Source organism: Macaca mulatta, chromosome 2 (genome assembly GCF_049350105.2).
Source record: "Macaca mulatta isolate MMU2019108-1 chromosome 2, T2T-MMU8v2.0, whole genome shotgun sequence".
Taxonomy (NCBI): Eukaryota; Metazoa; Chordata; class Mammalia; order Primates; family Cercopithecidae; genus Macaca; species Macaca mulatta.
Window position 1 is genome coordinate 140,269,463 of NC_133407.1, and position 21,316 is coordinate 140,290,778.

Below are 21,316 nucleotides of genomic sequence, written 5' to 3' on the forward strand. Positions count from 1 at the left end.
TCAAGGAGGTTTGCAGGACCTTAGGATCATTGTTCTTTAAAGAAAAACAAGTTCATTAATCTTGCAGGCAGCCCTCCGGGGTTAGGATATGAAGTTAATCAATTACTAGTGACTCCCCTCTACAGAAATGACTATGAGCAATAAGCGCGTGTGGAGGGAGAAAAGGACAAAGAGAAAGGAAGGTAAACAAAACAAACACCTTAACATTTTTATAATACAGGCTTGGTTACAAAAAGAGAAGAAATTCATTCTGATTCAAATAATCTAGACATGTAGAAAGGTTCAGTTGGAGTAAGGATATCACTTAGGAGTAAACCTTTCATGAATGGCCATTGGGTTGTAAGCATATGCAAAAGGCTAGAAACAGCAGGTACTATTTGAAAAGAAGTAGGCAATCTCATGTGACAGAGGTATAGATAAGTGAAAATGTGATTGAGAATATAGCTGGTTGTGGTCAGCATTGGGGTTATGAATTTAACCTCATAAGAATATAAACCCCTCCCAGCACTTTGGGAGGCCAAGGTGGGTGGATCACCTGAGGTCAGGAGTTCGAGACCAGCCTGGTCAACATGGAGAAACCCTGTCTTTACTGAAAAAAATACAAAAATTAGCCAGGTGTGGTGGCACATGCCTGTAATCCCAGCTACTCAGGAGGCTGAGGTGAGAGGATTGCTAGAACCTGGGAGGCAGAGGTTGCAGTGAGCGGAGATCAAGCCATTGCATTCCAGCCTGGGCAACAAGAGTGAAACTCTGTCTCAAAAAACAAAACAAAACAAACAAACAAAAAGAATATAAACCCTTTGTATAGTATCCAGTACGGTACCCTTTACCAACTCAAGGATGAGTATCAAGGATCAGTTCAAATCCTATACCTTTAATAAAGCCTTTCTAATTATTGTAGCTTACAATGATATCTCTCTACTATAACAATCTTTATTAGCTAATACAGATTTTCCCCTTAATTACAATCCATTTTGTCTTAATTTCTACTTGCTTCATTTGTGTTCATCATGTATCTCACAAGAAACTTAGAACTCTTTGATGACTAATTTTATAGTAAAAAATGGTCTGATACAGTTTTAGGTACTAAGTTAGCACTAAATAAACACAATACTGACTACTGTAAAGTGAGGAGGAAAATTATAATCCAAAATCAAAACAATTACAGTCACAACCTCATGTGCTTTGCTTAATTCACAGGACAGATATGGATCCTCTCCAACAACAAGAAGGGAACTTGCATAAAGGGTTTACTTTATGTACACTTCAGTCATATTCACCCTGCTGTGTGGTCAAAAATTCATATTATCAGAGTGCCAACAATGCATCAAATGTGCTGTTAATTTCACTCCCAGCAGAGGTTCTGCACTTTGATGAGAACCACTTAAATTTAATAGAGAAGCAAGCTGCCCTCTGCCTGGTCTCAAACAGGAAAGTGACCCAAAAGCCAGGAGACAGATTTATGTGACATGCACAGAATGTGATGTGTGCCTCTTGGCCCACAGAGCAGATTTTTGGCCAGAGCTTGATGAGTAGAAATGGCAGTCTGGAGACAGAACCTCTGGTGTGGTGTGCACGAGTAGGCAGGCTTGTTTCTTTCATGCGTGGCCCAGAAAAAGTATAACCCTCATTTTAGAGAGCTGATAAAAGAGTAAAAAAAAATTTATCCAATAGAGCAGCTCTATGCAGACACCAACACAACCAGCAGACCTGGAGGGAGTGTGCAGCCTGCCAAGACGATTGTCAGAAATGGTTGCCAGAGTCAGATGTTATGGATATAGGAATATTGTCTGTAGCTTGGCGTTTGGAACCTACACTAAGTTCAAAGACAAGCAGCAATGACTGATCCAATTCCCAGGGGAACACACAAGCTATATTATCTATAATGTATTTGACTTTAAAGGCAATCTTTGATTTTGAGGACATACACAAGGAATGATGTTTCCTCTGTAACAGAAATTGCCTTAGAGCATGTGTGCTCTGAATCTCTCTAAAGATGAGCATGAAGATTGAAATGAAAGAGGGTGTTCATCATGAATTGTCTTGATTAGGTAAATTCTGATTATATTTGAGTCAAGCCATGGCAGTATAAGCATAACTCTAAAGTAACAAGCCTAACTGGTTCAACAGAGTTATGAAAACTGGAGCAGAATTGTCGATCGCCGTGCCTAACTGATGGAACAATAGAGCCACCCGCAAAATAGTTGGGAAACTTAGAAAGTAATCTGTCAAAGTCTGCACGGCAGTTGTTGAAATGCTTGTCCCCAAATTGTAACCGGAGTGAGGATGGGTTAGATAAGTGATGATGGCTGGAACTTTGTCTCAGATCAAAACTTAAGACTATACTCATCTAGCTAATATCCTCCAGTAGTGTATTAGGCTATTTTAAGGACAATCAGATTATTGATGTAAATGCGATTGAAAGGGATGCAATCTTTATTCATGTCTTACAAAGTACATGTTCTCTCTCTCTCTCTCTCTCTCTGTGTGTGTGTGTGTTTCGGGAGTGTAATTATTAAAGTAAGCAATATAGCAACAAAATCACCCCAAGTTTTAGCATATATACACAACATATCAGTGTTAGATATATAGCAATTGCGTAGTCTAATAATTATCCAATAGGATACCTTTACTCTAGGAGATGAAGTTTGAATAATTACATGCACAGCTTATGTCTGGTCACAACTTCAGTTGCTATAATCAGAAGTATCCTTAAAAGAATGAGGTCATACACAAATGCAATCATAACACCTGCTATACTATGCTTTTATGACTCAAATATGTTGGGAGGTACATCAAACCTTAGATCATTAATGTGTTTTAGCAGTGATTACTTAGCAGCAAGAATTAGGCACATTTATAACTACCAATTATTCAGGGAGCTACTGTGTTATCATTGCAGAGAACTTTTAGTCTATTCAAAAATTACAAAGTTTCATCTGTTATTTTATATAGAAAGAAACTGATACCTAGAGAAGTTAAATAATCAGCCTAGTAAAATGTGATTGATAAACAGTGTTCCTGGGTGTTACATAATGCTCCAGTTGATACTAAAGGTTCATCTTTTTTGTTCCTCTTTATTCTCTGATTCATATTTATGTGTCTTTGATTCATGTCTATGTTTCCTAATGACATGGGAAGTGGGATGGAGTTTTTAGGAAGAAGGAAATGCATACTGATGGGGAATGTGACAAAAGTACCAAAGATTGCATGCATCTATGTTAAGATTCTGTCTAATAATGTAAATGAATGACCTATACATGTGTATGTTTTATAGTTTGTGATGGGTTTCATATATATTTCCTTACACAGTGACACTGCGAATTGCTCTATTTTACATTTTACAAATGTTGAAGCAGAGCTCAGAAAAGTTATGTGGCTTGCCTAAGGCCAAACAACGTAGTATACAGTAGAGCTGGGTCTTAAGCCCAGATTTTCTGAGTCAAAATCTAGTTCTTTCCATTATAGCATTCTTATAAATCCTCAGAACATAACTGTTCCCCTAATGTGGGCCTTGGATATATGGTATGAAATCACTTCAGATGACATGTTTAGTTTGTTTGAAAACCATTACAAAGATAAGTGTAAATATCTTATCAAGCATCTTATTGTTTGTTGTTATTTTTTGGCATAAGTGAAATTGGATCTATAGGCATTTGGATTCAGACTGTCGATAACTTCCTTCAGAAGACATTGTAATTGACTCTTTCCTGCATCTTGTTATCAATGTTAATAATATATGCCACTCCAACATAATGTACAAGTTTACTGAATTCAATGGGATATTCCTGCATCATCAAACTTCAAAATTGGAGTATTGCTATGAGAAGCATTCATGCTATATTGCTAGCAAGTATAAGGTTTTATAAAGTTCTTGCTTATATATTTATAGAAACTGTGAGTTCTAACCAAATTATGACTGACACACCTTTTACTGTATCAGACTCAGTTGTCTTCTTTTCCAAGGCAAAACACATTTAAGGAGAATTTGGAGGCAGCATCATTGAAGAATAAGGTTTTGTTTGTACTCTGCATTAATGCAGATAGCACATAGGGTTGAATTTCATTATGAAGGCAACCATTTATATCCAATATCCATTATCATTAATGGACAGATTTTCTTGTGACTCCAGTGTGGAATCCATAAAGGATACAAATTTAATAGCAAACCAAGTCATCATGTTCAACCACGAAACAACTGAGAAACAAGGGGGTGAGGGTTGCGTTTTCTATTCCAAGATATCTGTCTTTAGGATTCTAAAATACAGATAGTATGTGCCTATCAGAATGCATGTGTGTACACTCCAAATTCTGTCTTATTGCTCAATCTGGTTTGTTCTATGATTTGGAATATGTCACTTTACCTTTCTTTAGTGTCATTTTATCCCTTCATAGTACTTACTATTTTCAAAAACGCAATTCTGACTTAAATGAAATGTATAGTCAGAGATAAACAATATAACAAATATTTCTAGTGCTGAATCTTTTTTATAATGTAGAAATGTAACAACTTGATTCCTGCTTTTTAAAAAGCTTAAAAGAAAATGCCATTTTCTCAATTGCAACATTGCTCAAAATAGAAAGATGGACAGAGCTCTTGTGGTGATTTTCATTCCAACTGACTATCCAACTAGGGAAGGATTCAGATATTATGCAAAAAAGGAGGAAAGACACTTATTTTGATTATTAATTTCTACTTTGAACAGTTAGTATTTTTAGCCGTGCAAGATTTAGTGGGAAATCTAAAAGTTCTTAAAAGGATAATACCACTATGTATAACCAAAACATTGTTGTGAAATAAAAATATTTTCTTCTTTTTTAAAAACCTTGAAAAGTTTAAAAAATCATATTAATTGAAAGAGAACAACAGTCTACAGTCAAAGCCGTCGTGGAGCTACATTAATGATACACAATCTGTGAGCTATCTGAAGACTGTAAACACGCTAATATTTCAAGAAGTATAGGATGAATCACCCATTTAGAAACATTGAAGAGAAGATGAAGAAGCTCGGAGTGAGTTGTGAAGCAATGAATAAGGATGTATTACACACCAGGAAGCCATCAATATTTGTTTATTATGTCAGGGTAAGGAATAAATCTGTTAGCTAATTTGTATTCTTCACAGTTAATTCCAGTGTTCCTGCTTGAGCATTTTTGTTTCAGAATGAGTGATGCATAGCTGTTTAATGGTGCCATCAAGAACTCAGAAAGTCATGGTCCCTTGGAGATAGAAAGGAATTGTAAAGTATGATATCAAACCACAAATAATGAAGCACCATTACCTTACAACATCCTATACTTCTCCTTTGCGTTCTCTTTCTCTTGTTTCTCCCTGCCTCACTCTCTTCCTTCCTCTTAATATAATTGGATTTGTTAACATTCTCTTCATTTTAAAAAATGCATCTACTCAGAAGAGGAGCAAAACAACTACTAGTTTAAATGATCAAAGGATTAGTTTTGTTGCAACTGCAAGCTTTTTGGAAAAGATTTTTTTTTAACTCACTTTGCTTCAGTAATGTCTTTGTCAATAAAATTAAATACAGAAATTAAACAATTTCATATGTAGAAAGACCTACGCTTACAAATTGCTCTTAGGTAAGTCGCTATATATATTATAGCTTATGTTTATATATGTACCTATATTAAAGTAGATGTTTTTTAAAAATTATTTATTTCACTTAGATATTAATTGCTATCCATCTTTTGTGTTCTGCAATGCCACATGCTTTGCCTTCTTTACTGATTTTGCTACCCTACGGACAACATTTACACTTGCTGCCTTATCTTACTTTAAAGGAAAATTGAAATCCTTGACTCCGCCTGAAATTATGAGAGGAAAGTGACAAAACTGGACTTGTGCTCTCAAACTCTCGTTAAATGAGGTTGAAGTTTGCTCAGTCCAGTGTCATAGAAAGTTCCAGATGAGAATTCTATTCTAGTGATTACAGTCCTGTACATGTATTTATTGTAGATGTAAAAGCTGAGATACCTACAGCCTTGTTTTTGTGATTGCTTTCCTTGCTGGTAAACTAAAGAATAAATTAGTGTCTATCTACCAGTAGTTTCAAAGTCTTAGAAAACTGGAGAACAAATAATCTAAGAAATATTTGATGTCCTCCCCTACTAAAAAAAAAAAAAAAAAAAAAAAATCCCTCTTCACCAAATCGACTACAAGCAATTTCAAAATCACATGGCTATATTGCTAGGCCAGTCATCAGGAGCTTGTCTTCTCTTCAAATAAGCAATTCTATGTATGATACTCACATTTCTCTCCTACCTAATATATTTGATGACAATTTCTTTCACTCTGATTGCTTTTATGTTCTTGGTGTTATGTTAACATCAATAAATATCAAAAGGCCTAATATTGTAAGAAAAAAATCTATATTTTCTCAAGTTATACTTAAACCTACGTATAAGGATATGCCTTTTCAAATATGCATATAGTATATATAATATGAGTGGGTCCACATATATTTGCACTTATAAAATATAAAACACTGGTTATTAATAAAAAATTTAACCAATTACATTGATATTTGTTTACTTAATCTGAAACATCTGTCCATTTGACAAGATCCAGATGATGGAATGAATATATTTTTAAATTTTTGTGGGTATATACATGACTAGTGCAATTGGTGGAATAAAGAAAATGTAAGCACATATAATAATTTTTATTATCTGGGTGTTAAATATTGCTATTTAAAGATACAGATGAAAGGGTCATATTTTCCAGCGTATATATTTTTCCCCAGTAGTAATATATTAAAACTATATAAGTCAACTATTTGTTGTCTTTTTTGTTTAGAGGGCAGGTGGCAAAAGGAACACTTTTATAAATGCTGAGTTAAGAACACAGCACGTTATTTCGTAAGTCTCTAAATTGTGCCAACAATGAAATAAAAATCTCAATTTTTATTTGTTTGTTCACTAAAGAATTATAAAGTCTTCAGAGGAGAATTGTTTCCAGAATCACTCCTACGAATGTAAAGACGGTCATAAAGGCTTTGTGTTGACTCTCACTTCTGGTTTTCTATTAATCATCTGGTTCTATAACATCCAGTTTGCAATACTATGAAGTTAATCCCTGATTCACTTTGAAGGGCTAAAGTTATGTCTTAGAAAATTGCATATCTGAGGCAAATGATGAAATGTGTAATTAAATGAGAAATAACATTTGTAGGAAATACTACATGTTGTAAACTTGTTTCATACACAAAGGATTTAAAGAACTTCCTTGTCCCCAAAAACGTTAATTTTAGAACTTTGCATTCTAACCACACATGCTTAAAGAGAGGTTTTACACTGTCCTTGGTCCTGAGCAAAACCCTAGTATATTCTGTCAACCAACTGTACATACTAGGTAGCTTACAGATCAGTAGTCTAATTTTTCTCATGCAGTAGCATTAGAGTTGACATACCTGTGCAGTTTGCTTTGTGTCTGCCTTCCTACAGCTACTCAGACATGGCTTTTTCCTTCAAAGCTTCAGTTATGTATTTAGCATAAAGTGTACAAGACTCAGAGAATAGAGAGTCAAATGTGTTATAAAGACTCAGCACTTACATGTGTGTAGTAACATCTCTATCAGGAAGCCAGTGTCTGAGAATTAACACAATTCTTTCTCCTATTAACTCTGGCACCTGCTTGAGATCCAGAAAATGAGAGATTGTTGTTCTTCTGTAGCTTTTTAGAGAAGGGGTCTGCAGTTCTTGGAGTTCTAAGTTTCCCAATACAGCTCAACAATTTGACTTAGCTTGGAAGTCAAACAAAAAGGAAAATGTGCAAAACCTTTTAGTTATATCGAGAGAGGTAGAGAGAGCCCCCATAGTTGATTCCTGTTCGGGATACATTGTGAAGGCCAACATGGTGTGTATGAAATGACAGAGATGGAGAATTATTGGAAACATTAGTAAACTAGAAGTGAAAAACTTTGTACAATTATTCTTAACATATTATTTATATTCAGAAACAATTCTAAGAATGATAAATAGATGCTCTTACTTAGTAAAGTTGATTTTCATCTGTGTTACTTAACAAAAGAATAATGAAAAATTCTCAGGGAGCTTTACTGCAAATTCAATTAACATTTATATTACTATGTTACTGTTGATAATTTAAATTAGATAATTGTGATATTAATCATTGAATACCTACTCTGTTCTAGACACTATGCTTGGAACTGGAGAAACAATGCTATTAGCTGAATATGTCCACTAAAGTTCATGTGTTGGAAAGCTAATCCTCAATGCAATAGTTTTGAGAGATGAGTCCTAGTAAGAGGTGATTAGGACATGAGTATTCTGTCTCATGAATGGATTTATGTTCTTATTGCAGAGGGGCTTAGTTATTATGAGAGTGACTTTTGTTATAAAAGCAAGTTTGGGCCCCTCTTGCTCTCTCTCTCTTGCCTTGAGGAGCCTTCTGACATGTTATGATGCCACAGGAAGGCCCTCACCAGATGCTGACACCTTGGAGGTTGGACTTTCAAACCTCCAGAACTGTGAGAAGTAAGTTTATTTTCTTTATAAATTAACTGTTCTTAGGTATTCTGTTATAGTAGCACAAAACAGACTAAGATGGAAAATTGATACTGAAAAGTAGGGTTGTTACTACAATAAATTCCTGAAAATCTGGAAGTAGCTATGGAACTGGGTAAACAATAGTAGAGGCTGGAAGAATTCGAAGGAGTGGACTATGAAATGCCTAGTTTGCCATGAATTAAATGTTAAGGGCAGTTTTGGTCAGAGCTCAGAAGACAAAAAATGCACAGAAAGTTTGGAACTTCTTCGAAATTACTTAAGTGGTCATGATCAGAATGCTGGTAGAAATATGGTTGGTAAAGGTTTCATGAGGTCTCAGACAGTAGCAAGGAACAAGGTATTGGAAATTGGAATAGAGGCCATCCTTGTTAGAAAGTGGCAAAGAATTTGGCTGAATTACTTCCCTGATCTAGGGCTTTAAGGATGGCAGAATTCAAGGGCAATGAACTAGGATATACAACAGAAGAAGAACTATCTAAGCAGCAAAGCAGTCAACATGCTTCATAGCTTCTTTTGCCTACTTACAGTAAAATTAGAGAAAAGAAGAAAAGATTCAAAGATGGAATTCATAATTAAGAGAAGCAGATTTGGAAAACTTTCAGCCTGGCTATGTAAAGTATTTAACAAAAAAAAAAACAAACAAACATGTTTGAGAGAGAAGTCTAACTGCATGGGCTAGCAAGCCTTGGCTATGGACAGAATGGAGCTAGGTTCCATTCATTAAGAAAATGCGACAGTGACCCTGAAGGCATTTCAGACATCTCCAAGCCAAGCCAGCATCTTGAGTGCAAGATTTCCAGAGAAGCACTCACAGGACGTTAGTATCTGCTGCCCAAGTCTACCTAAGGACTTGGCTTCCAGCATTTGGGTGCAGTGTTTCTCACCAGCCACAGCTCAAGCCGACCCAGGTGAGGCTTATGACACAGTTCCAGAAGGTGGAAGTGTTAAGCCTTGGTGGTATTGATGTGATGCTGAAGAGAATAAACTTGTTATAAAAACTAGATTGGCCTCTTCTTGTTCTCTGTTGTCATGAGGGTCCTGCTGCCATGTTATGATGCAGGAAGAAGGCCCTCATCAGAGGCCTGTGTCTTGATATTGGACTTCCCAGGCCCCAGAACTGTGAGAAATAAATTTCTCTTCTTTTTAAATCACCCAATCTCAGATATTTTGTCACAATAACACAAAACTAAGATACATAACAATTGGTGAACTTGCAATCCAGCTAAAGTTGTAAGATCAAATATGACTCCAAGTTTTGTGATAAATGAAGGGAAAATGCAAGTGATGCTCATATTTTTATTATGGAAACATTCAAATGAACATAAAAATGGAGAGAAGAGCATATTGAACTCCTAGATGTACCTATGATCTAACTTCAACAGTTATCAATGGATGGCAGATTCTCATGTGTATTTTTTCTCAAACTTTAATTTCCCCCTTACTCCCGAAATAAAATACTAGATACCATAGTATTTCATCCACTAAAAATATGTTTGTCTACAATACAGGTCCCTTTTTAAAAAGCACAGTGCCTATTAAAATATCATGCTTGAGAAAACTAATAGCATTATTTACTTAATATCAGCTAATAACATATCAATGATCATATTTCCCTGATTGCCTAAAACATTTTGGCTTAGTGATTTTTGTGAGGCTATCTAAATCAGGCCAAAATAAACTCTTCATATGACATTTAATTGATTGATAGGCTTTTCTTATCATTTTACATGAAAATTTTAAACTTACAAAGACAAAAAAAAAAAAAAAACCCTACAAATTACACCAAACCCATATTTATCAACTAGGTTAAACCATATATTATTATACTTGTTCTACCACACATCTGTTTACCTATCTATTCCTCCTCTCAATCACTAATCTATCTTAATTTTTGGAGCTTTCCAAAACTATGTGACTGGAATTTCAGACATGAGAAGAGTAATTAGAGATGGGTGCAGCTGGAGTAGATTGAGGTCAAATCATGAAAAGCCTGATTTTTGGGGTTAAGAAGTCAGACTTTACCTTATATTATTGTGTGAAAGACAGAAAATAAACTAGATAAATAAGTAAGAAAGGTATGTTATATAGTGGACAAGGAAAAATGTTAAAAGGAGAATTGGAAGCAAGAACAGTTAGAAGGTAGCAAGATTTGCAATTTTAAGCGAGTGGATAGTGTACATCCCCCTAAGAAGATGACGTTTGAATAAAGACTTGAAGTGAGTGAGCAAGTAAGCCATGTGGATACCTGGGGAATGAAGATTCCAAGAGAGGGAAGGGAATAGTGAGTGCAGGGCCCAAAGCTATGATAAATTGACATTTAAAAAATCATTTTAATGAAGTATAATTATACAAACATTATAAGGATTTTATAAGAGTAATAATGTAACAATAGAATAAAAAGTCACCCATAATTCTGCTACTGCTGGAAAACAAACTATTTTCATGTTCAGTTTTTTAGACTTTTATTTTTTCTCTGCATCCACATTCACCTAAAATTGCTCTTATGAAAAAAATTATTTATACATACATACATACATATAATTTTGGATGTTAATATTTTTATTATTTTTATTTTTTTGAAACAGAGTCTTGCTCTTTCACCCAGGCTGGAGTACAGTGGCATTATCTCTGCACACTGCAACCTCTGCCTTCCAGGCTGAAGTGGTTTTACTGTGTCAGCCTCCCTAGTAGCTGGGATCACAGGTATGCACCAATACACCGCCTTTTTTTTTTTTTTTTTTTTTTTTTTTTTTAGTTTTTGTAGAGACAAGGTTTTGCCATGTTAGCCAGGTTAGTTTTGAACTCCTGGCCTCAGGTGATCTGCCTGCCTCGGCCTCCCAAAGTGCTGGAATTACAGGTGTGAGCCACGCTCCCAGCCTGGACGTTAATTTTGTATAAATGTTTTCTGTGTTATTATATAGCCTACTGTCTATTATTTTAATGCATATCTACTTTTTCAACAAATAAAACACCATGAAATCTTTTACCTAGCAATTCTGCTGTTGTTAAATATTTAAGTGGTGCATCTTTATTTTTCTTAAAAATTATAGCAATAAATGTTTTTGTAGTTAATTGCTTTTTTTTTTTTTTTTTTGACAGAGTCTCGCTCTGTCACCAGGCTGGAGTGCAGTGGCACGATCTTGGCTCACTGCAACCTCTGCCTCCCAGGTTCAAGTGATTCTCCTGCCTCAGCCTTCTGAGTAGCTGGGACTACAGGTATGCACCACCATGACCAGCTAATTTTTGTAGTTTTAGTAGAGATGGGGTTTCACCATGTTGGCCAGATGGTCTTGATCTCTTGACCTCATGATCCACCTGCCTCAGCCTCCCAAAATGCAGGGATTACAGGTGTGAGCCACTGTGCCCAGCCGTTAATTGCTTTAAAAAAAAATTTATTATGACTACCTATTGGGTACAATGTACACTACTAGGGTGACAGGTGCACTAAAATCTCAGACTTCACCACTATATAATTCATCCATGTAACCAAAAACCACTTGTACTCCAAAACCCATTGAAGTTTTTTAATTTAATAAATTATATTATATATATTTAAGGTAGACAATATGATGTTATGGAATACATATAGATAATAAAATGGTTATTATAGTAGCAAATTAACATATCCATAATCTTACATAGTTATCTATTTTTGTGTGTGTGTGTGTGGCAAGGGCAGCTAAACTCTACTCATTTAGCTAGAGTCCCTTTCAAATCTTTATTTAAGAAAAAATTCAAAAATGGAATTATGGTATCAAAGGGTGAACATTTCAATGATTTTGCTTTCCCAAAGGGTTATATTAAATTGTACTTCAAACTAACAGTATGTGGTTTTACCAACTTCACAAATAGGAGTAATTAAGAATTAGAGGATGTATTTTGATCACTTAAATTATGAAATGGAATTGTATAGTGTTATTTTGCATTTTTATTATTAGCAAATATTAATATTGTGTCATGTGTTTCTTTGATAGTTAGATCTGTTAATATGCTTATTGCAGGTTTTAGACTTTTTTCATAATTTCTTTTAATTTTAAGTATTCCACAAATGTTATCTCTCGGGTCCTAGGTCTTAGGTTATTTTTCATAGTTTGATTTTATATTTTAAGCATCCTACACATGTTGTTACTCAGGAAAACTTACAGCCCACTGTTCTTTTGAAAATACAAGCAAACATCTGTAATATACACATGAAAATTTAAATAATTACTATTAAGTTATTCAAATGTTTCCATTTTTTCTGATTATAAAAGAAATGCTTGTTTAGTTTTTTTTACTTTCAATTTGAAAATTAAAAGGCAAGAAAATAAAAAAATCAGTTCTATTTCTATATCAGAGGTAAATGGGACAGCCAGACTTATCTCCCTTCTTTTCCAGTCCCTTATCTCCTTCGTCTCTTTAATCAAATAAAAGTGCATATGCAGACTGGGCAGTGGTGTTAGAGGACAATAATGTTTTTATTAACATATAGGAAACAGGAAGAATAGTATTCTGTTAGTAGATAAAACAGAGCAGAGGGTATCCCTCCACAGCAGGGTAGGAATGTACTGCAGTGAAAATGGGGGCCATTGTCTACCTGGCAAAACACTAAAAGTTCCCAAGATAAAAATCAGTGACTATTGAGCAAAGTGAGTTCTGGAGCAGTATTTAGGGAGTTGCATTAAATGGCTCTCACCGGAACAGCTGCATCTGCTCATCTTGTCTTATGTTTCCTCGAGGCATGGACACAACATCTATCTATTTATTTTTCACCACTCTTCCCCACAGTGCAAACTCTCACAGGACAGGGACATCCTCCATTCTGTTCCAGTGCCTAAGACAGTGTCTGGCCCACAGGAGGTCCTCAAGATGTGCTGTGTCAATGAGCCCAATCCAAAAATCTTCCCCACATCTTTCAAGTGGTCAAAGTCCCTCTGCTCCTTGATCTGTATTTCAGTGTTCTACTCTTCGTGTTTCCAATTAAATTCCATAGATCCTGGGTTCTTTTTGGTAATTCTTTCTAGGGAGACTGTCATACCTCTATATCCATGACGTTTTGTTGTTCATCTTTTCCAGATTCATCAAAGGCATTTAGTAGGTCATACAAGGAGGTTCATCAAGACTATCAGCCAAGTGTAATTTTGATCCAAACATGTTATGTTTTAATAATTTAAAATTGTATTCTTGGCCTCTCTGGCTACATGAGAATGTGTCATATTTAATTGCATATGCCTTTTGCTTCAGTAGAATGGGGCCTGGAGGACCTCTGTAAAATTCTTCAGTTACAAACATTTTCCCAACTACTTTAATGGGATGTACCTTTCTGGCCTCATGCACTTTTTTGTTGTTGTTTTTAAACACAACAAAGTAGCAGTTTTGCTTCTGGCCACACTATAACCATTCCTGAACACTGATCTAACTTCAAAAGCAGGAAAAAGTGTGCTGTGCTTTTGAAGTTGGGCAGAGAATGCACATAAACATATCCTAAGAGAGTACCATTTCGAAAAAGCCGTTTCCTATTAAGCAGTTTCAAATTTTCTTTTATTTCTGTTTTCATTAAAAAAAATTAGTCAATGTTCTCTTTCAGTTTTGCTTCTACCTAGTTTATCATATTGGTGAACTTTTGATCTTAAAGTTTTGTTTATCTACATTTATTCCAACATTTTTTTTGTTTTGTTTTATATCATGTTGCCAAAGCATTTCTGCTGCTGTATTCCTAAAAGTGGTTCTAAATGAGAAGCTCTCAATAATGTTTGTTTAACTGTTCAATCTTCATTTAGACTCTGGACAGCAGCCCTACTGGAGGCCTGGTATAGAGCAAGAGGGAATCATGCATCTGATTTAAGATTTTTAATAAAAAGTGAACGTTTAAAGTAATTTGCTAACAAAGGAAAGTGGCAAAGAAAAGAGCAACCCAATGAAATTCCTGTTATGGTGAATAGAGAATTATGACAGTGAACAGGCGTAAAGGGAGCAGTGTATCTCATACTACATTAAATCTGCTAGGGACAGACACTAAAAATTGGTTCAGAGAATCTAGTACATGGAATCTTCACAACAGAAACTGAAGTTGTGATATGAAATCATTCCACTACTGTGATAAATGGAAAGAGTCAACTAGACAATTGAAGCTCAACATCTTTTACAAATAATTGTTTAGTTTGGATTTTAGTCAGTGAATATTAGACATCTTCTTTCTGAATTTTTTTGTTCTACAAACTTTACCTCAGATCATTCTAACAATAATACTGGAAACTACATAGTATTTCCCTTTTACATAAAAGAAATCAAAGCTCAGAAATTTTAAATAACTTGCAAACATTACACAGCTAGTAATTGTTCAAGCTGGAGTTTTATTACCAGATGGTCTGATTCTAAATGCAGTGTTCTTTTCATAATATACCACTTTCCCTTTTGGACCTACAGTGGCCAAAGTAAATGAAAAATAGCCAGATAGACATTGTTTGCTTCATAGAAATACTCATGTAGATCAGAATCATGATAAGCAGCGGTCATGAAGTAGATAAGGAAAGTCAACAAAATATTTTCTGACTTCAGAAAGGAAAAGTGTGCCTCAAAACAAAATTTATAAATGCCACATATATTCTTATCTAGCCAGTTCTGTTCAGCTATTCCTGATTTAAACATTTTTCCCATCTTTCTGGTTTCAGATGAGACATTAAACAAAGTCAAATAAAATGAGAGCAAGTTTCTTTTGTTGTAACAAGATTATGTACATATACATATGAATGCAGCTATCAGCACAGACTTTTTAAAGAATTTTGATATTCAAATTCTTCTCTTTCAAATATTTCATTCAAAGCAGAACATGGAAATATACCAGAAAACAATAGGATAGAAAAATATCATTCTATTTGTAAGTTACATGTAATTACTCTTTTGTTTTGCTAAGTCATCTCTAGCCTGAAAAGTGATTACTCTTATTAAGCATGTGGATGGAATATATTGATAAGTATATAAAATACAAATCATGGAAATATGTATTTCTTTAATATTTTTATATGAGATACTTTAAGTTTTTAAATTTCATTTTACAAATACATCTGTATTTAGATCAGGCCAGTGCAAGGAGGTATAAATATTTTCTTTACTAAACAATTTGATGATTATACTATAATCTCATCAGATTGCTTTTTTTTCTTTATCTCTCTCTCTCCCTCCCTCCCTCCCTTGTTCTTGTTTTTAAAAGGGCCACTATGAGCCAAAGAGAGAAGAAAATATTTGCTTTGTGCCTTGCATTATTTTTCATGCACTTTTCGGGTTATATTGTGGTATTGCTGTCACCAAGAGGAAGCAAAGACCTCCTTTTCCTGCTGTCAAAATTTCGTGCATTCAAAATGAATTGTATCTAAAAGTTCTCTCTTCCTAATCGAGTATACTTCTCCTTCACTGTTTTAACCAAATATTTTTTTATCTGTAGTCGTTAAATCCAGTGTATACTGAAAAATGCATTCTTGAATCTGATCCTTGCTCTTGTAGAATCTCTCTCTTTTGAGCAGTTACTTATGCTCTAAATGATTATCTTCACAATGATTGAATTTTACAGCATACTATGAGTAACTACTGGCATATGTTCTTTGTCATATTTGAGGATGACAACCATCATTGGATTCATTAGTAGAATGCATACTGTGTAGAAAGGAAATGTAACAGCAAAGGAGTACACAAATGCTAGCGTCAGACTATTTGGGTTTCATATTTCCGTCACTTACTAGCTGTAGGAAAACCAGTGCAGTTCTCTGTGCCTTAATTTAATCAACTGTGAAATATACCCACCTTGGGTCAATTTATGGAATAAATGACTTAATTTGACATAAAAGTGTTCCATAAATATTAACTATTTAATTATAATAATGCTGATACAATTATTATTTTATTAATATTTTATTGGACTTTTTTCTTGATATACTGATGATTTTCCTATGAGTTTTGCAGCCTCCACTATTATCCTAAATTTTACTAAATTCATAAAATCTGACAGCAGCTTGCTAGTGTTAAACATATTATCTGTTGCCCCTGGGATCTTATGAGAGAATGGCCTTGACCTCATTAAAATGAGGTCGTAAAATGAGATAGGTCCAAGTCAGTTGGTGACTGCTCTTACTGGAGTAATTATACTATATGATTCTTAGCTTGTCTTTGGTCTAAGAGGATAACAATGGTACCTGTTTGTATAGCACCAACACAGTATCATCCTGCAACTCGAATTTAAAGCTATAATTGATTATAATTATTCTTTGAAATGGTAAAATGTTTAATTTCATTTACATTCCATTAGTGTCATTATCACTTATGTCACTAATTGAGCAAAACTTTATTGTTTTGTAACTTGGAAAAGTAATATTTTTAGGAATGGAAAAGTAAAGGAATTACATTAATTCTTTAAATTAATTAATTTGTTTAGAGAGAGAGCTTCCTCTGATGCTCAAAGAAAATGAGTAATCATTTGTTTCCTGTGTGTGTTGTTTACTGGACCCCTTTCTGTTAGTGTTTTTAATAATTGGGAGTAAAGGATAGTCTAATTCACTGTACATTACTGAAGAAGTCCCCTGCGTATCCAACTGCGAACTGTTGATAAGTCACGATATTGGCATAAAGAAGTAGGTATGACTGCACATATGTGATTTATACATCTATTTCTGTGTTTTCTCCTGCCATCTGTACAGTAGCAGGGAAGCTGAACCACATGCCTCAATTTATTTAATGACCGTACTTAACTCCCACATTGTTCCCAGGATGCAATAAAAGTATATTAATGATTACAAGGAAAACATTAATAAAGAAGTAAATCAGAGAGCTTGTGGGTTCAGCCAAAATGAACTTCCTAGTTCATGCTGGTCCATGTGAATAGGGATCTGATTCAGGTTAAGTTTTCATTACCTTATTTCTCCATTTGGAAGGCTGTATGAATATTAATGAAAGCAAAGGGGTCTCAAGATGAGTAAACATGCAGAACCTAATACTGTGAGGTTTTCAGTAGTTCCACATGGAATTATAATAATACAATAAACACAGTGGTTAGATATTAATAATAAATATGTAAATGATTTACTCTTAAAAATAGCTGTTCTTCAAAGGTGAGAAGCCCTTATTTAATTATTTGTGCTGAGTGGGTGGTTTGGAGAAATGCTGATTTCAGTGCTTATGTGTTCCTTGGGAATGAGGCAGGTGGGTTAAAATAAAAACAAATCAAATAATCAAACAGCACAAGTATGTGGGTTGTTGAATTTTTTTTGTTTGCCTGCATGCTGATTTACATGCTGAGCAAAATGGAAAACATAGAGCCTTCAGGCCTATTAGAACAGAGCCTCCCTCTTGCAAATAGACCATGATTAGAATACGTAGTGATATGATGTTGGATATAGATTCTCTGAAATGAAATTAAGTCTCTTTGGGCCCATTCTTACTGTTGAATTTTATGGGAGGAAGTGGATTCTCTAGTTAGACTGTTAAGGCCTGAATTCCAAGGAAATAAATGCATATTTAATGAGTTCCAATCACGTGTGAGGCCTCATGCTAGGCACTGTGGAAATAAAAAATAAAAGATATAGTACTGATGCTGAAGGCATTGGACCAATTAGAGATATAAACTCATAACATGAAGTGTTAGAAATAATAGTCCTTGAAATTGGATTTGTATTTGAATCTGGGATCACCTGTCAGTTCAATGATGTGGGCAATTTACTAAAAAAACACTTTGAATTTTCCTTTCCTATCTGTATAAGAGCACTAATGAAACTTACGGGATTAAAATGATTATAAATAATTATTTGCATGAAGCCATGAGCCAGAAAACACACTGTGCATTTTTCACATAACCTGTGAATTTTTCCAAATTGCCACTCTATTGTAATATAACTGAGCTCTCAAATATTTTCAGTAAAAAGCTAAACTGCTATGATGAAAACATCCTAAAGTAGAGTGGCTCCAACAAGATAAAACTTTTTCTGTAACATCATCATCTAGGGAAGGTAGGCAGACTCTGATCCAGGAAGTCATCTAGTGATCTCAGTGAGTGGGTCCACTTTTGTTCTGGCTGCATTTAATTTCAGCCATATACAATGAAAGAGATAAATATCACGATGGTGCAAAAGTAACTGTGGTCTTTGCCATTACTTTTAATAAGTTTAAGGTACATGTTTTTAAAGAAAACAACCTATAGGCTGGCCACATTCATTTTGTCACATTTCATTGGTGAGGATTTACTCATATGGTGACAACTAGGTATATGAGAGTCTGTAAAGTGTGCTATATAATCACATGCCCAGGAACTTAAAAAAATTGATTTGGAGAGTGCATTTGTTTGCCACATTTGTTCACAGTTACATAGCAATAATGTAGTTAAAATAAACTTTTGAAAGTTTATTTCTGCGGGTAGTTGAATCCCAAATTTATATCTCCAGATTATATTTCTCTTCTGAGGTCCATAGCAATAAATCCTTCTGCCTTACTTAAGAATCCTCTTCATGCAGGTCTCAGAGCCATTGTATACTTAACAAGTATACACCTTATCTCTTAATCTACTTTGTAAATCTGGTCCTTTTTCAGTGGTTTCCTACAACAATCGAGCATTTAGTTAGGCAAACCAGACACAGGAGCATTGCCTTTATCAATCTCTGCTCCCTCATCTCCCAAAGCCAGTTGAAAACCAAGCCCTGAAGCCTTTGCCTTCTAAACACAGCACAACTCTAGCTACCTCCCTGTCTTCCCATGGATCCACTGTAAACCATGGCACTATCCTTTCTTATCTGACCTAAGGTACTAGTTTCCCAAATCGTTTACTCAGGTCCACCTTTGTGACTTGTCTAATCTCCACATCGCAGCCAGAGATGATGTTGTGAATGGAGTTTTGTTTTGTTTTGTTTTACATTCTAAAAATCTGCTGTTATGCCCCTACTTAAAATTTCTCAATGACTTTCACATGCATGTCCTTAGTTGAAGACAAGTACAAAAATCTTCAATGTAACCTACAAATCCCTTGATGCTCTGGTCCTAACAATGTTCTGGAACCTCCTCCTACATATGCTGACTCATCTCATATTTTACTTTGACTTCTCCCATACGGACCTCTCATTGATTTCTCCTAAGTCCTGCTCCATCTCCCATCACAAGGTCTTTTCATACATGGTTTTCTCTGCACATATTGTTCTTTCCCCCCTTTTTCACTGAACTCTCTCCTGTTTATCAAATAGATTTCAGCTCTGTAGTTAATTTCTAGAGAAAACTTTCCTCTAGGCTTTTTGATATCATTATATTTTCTTACATAGATTCCAGGTAAAAAGAACATGTTATTCTAATAACATAAGGGCAACATTGTATTGATTTGTTTATTTGTTTAGTTGTTTCTCTACCTACCAGACTGAAATCTATGCATATGCACTGACGTATTTTTTTCACTGTAGATTACTAAAACTTAGTATGTCTAGATCATTCATAATAAACATTCTATAGGTGTTTTTAGAAGAACCGTATTAAAATATGATTTGATTTTAAAATCAAAATATGTCTCAATTGCTTCAAACGAGTAATAAAAAATAGTGAACATCATAAAAATTCAGAAGATAAAGAAATAATATCAAATTGAATGGGTAAAGATTGGCATTACCAAGAATGCAATCTTTAAGGAACGTAATGAATGAGAAAAAAGCTTTTTGAAAGACAAGAAGAATATATATGGAATTCAGATAACAAGAAAGGCAAGAGCCAATATGGAAAGTTTCTATATTATTGGTGCTCAAGGTGATAGTGGCTAGACCAGATTGATTAAAAGGGAGCATTTTGTAGGAAAATTATGAACATGAAAAGTTGAGAATCAAATTACATCTCTGTTAGGAAGGAAAATCTAGAAGATGGGTTTACATCAAGCTAGTGAATGCAAAAGCTTAATTCACTTAGGGATCCAGTGAAGAAAGTTATGGGGAAATATAGATGAAGAAGGAAGAATATGAGATGAGAAGATATTGGGGCTGTTTACTGAGACATTTTGTGTCAATTTAGGTGATAAGGGTAGAAACAGAGAAAAAAAACAGCTGAAAAAGAATCAGTTTTAAAAATGACTTTATTTTCAGAAAGACATCAAATCAAAGGTGTCTACAACACTATTAAAATATGGAAGTTGCGCCCAGGAAACAGGTCAGGCATAGATTATGAGTCATCATCATAAAGAGCTCAAATGAAAGAAATAAAAAGGACCTTCAAAAAAGAATATAGAGAATGAGACAGCAGGAGGCTTAAACTGAACAGTTGAAAAGTCCTATATCAAGGATGTCAGAGAAAGCACAAGACACAGCAAAGTTATATAAGAGGTGTATTAAGAGTATGGTACACTTGGAGATGTACTCATGAGATCTCCCTTCAAGGAAGTGCAGTCAGTAGACATCTTTCAGCTGTCAGCTCCTTAAAGGTTTGTCTCTGCTGCAGAAAGCTGGTCCAACCAAGCTCACACTATTCCAAGAGCAACCTGAGCACAGTGACTGAGCAGGGCAGAAGTATAAGCATCTGACATCTCAGCCAGATACAAGCTAATTCTGATGGCCAATACTCTTTCCAGAGTCCCTTGCACTCACACCTGGTTGGCCAATGCTATGTCAGACATTGATTGCAGTTGGAGTTCTGCCCAATCCTGCTTCCTCCTTCTTCCTGTCATAGGTGTTGATTCATTGAAAAACAAAACAAACAAACAAACAAACAAAAACTTTGCATCCCAAAGCCCATCTCAGCATGTGCTTACTTAGAGCCCCAACTGTGATAAGAGCTAGGAGAAGGAGCATAT